Genomic DNA, 1,039 nt, shown 5'->3' on the forward strand with positions numbered 1-1,039 from the left:
TGGAGGACATTATGCTGAGTGAAATATCTCAGTCACAAAGGGACAAATACTGCATGGTGCCACTGTTGTAGAATGGGTCTGACATCAGGGTGGGGGTATGACAGAAAAAACTGGATAAATTATGTATATTGTATTGAAACAGATGAGGGAAAGAGCAGATTAGAAGTGATTTAGGATTGAGTATTATGGTTAGCACAGGAATCCAGAATTAAGGTTGCATAGAGAAGTGTATTTGGGGTGGGGGTGGGGGGAAGGGACGTGGAAATTGTATACTAATGAAGGAATTTTTTTTCTTTTATTTTCTCTCTTCAGAGGGGGAAGTGAGCTGGTGGGGAGGGGTGGGCAGGGAGAAAATTGCGGCAATGAATGAATGGAAATCCAAAACCTCTGTAAAAAAAATATTGAGTAAAAAGATGCATAAAAAAAAGTTGCAAAGAGAGATTAACATTTGACCCAGCAATTCCACTGAGACAAGTTCCAAAGAGACCGTAACTGACACCCAAGAGATATATGCACACCCATGTTTATCATGGCTTTGTTAAAAATAGCAAGGAGTTGGAAACAACCCAAGTGCCCATCAACAAACGAATGGATAGAGAAGCTGTGGTATATTCACACAATGGAATACTACACTGCTTTGAAAAACAAGGAACTCATGTAATATTATTCAAAATGGATGACCCTGGAGGACACTATGCTGAGTGAAGTATCTCAGTCAAAAAAGGACAAATACTGCATGGTGCCACTGTTGTGAAATGGGACTGACATCAGGGTTGAGGGGATACTGAGAAAGATGGGATAAATAATGTTACTGCATTGAAACAGATGAGGGAGAAAACTGTTTAAGAGTGATATATGATTAGGTATTTTTTTCATGATGTGAGTCCAGAGCAAAGGCTGCATTGTGGAGTGGACCTGGGGGAGGAATTGTAAAACAATGAAAGAATTTTTCTTTTACTTTTCCAAGAGGGGGGAGAAAAGTGTAACAATGAATGAATGGAAATCCAAAGTCTCCGTAAATTTTCATTGAAATTAATAA

The sequence above is a fragment of the Elephantulus edwardii genome, unplaced genomic scaffold (genome assembly GCF_000299155.1).
Source record: "Elephantulus edwardii isolate Elephantulus edwardi_28Jun2011 unplaced genomic scaffold, EleEdw1.0 scaffold00033, whole genome shotgun sequence".
Lineage (NCBI taxonomy): Eukaryota > Metazoa > Chordata > Mammalia > Macroscelidea > Macroscelididae > Elephantulus > Elephantulus edwardii.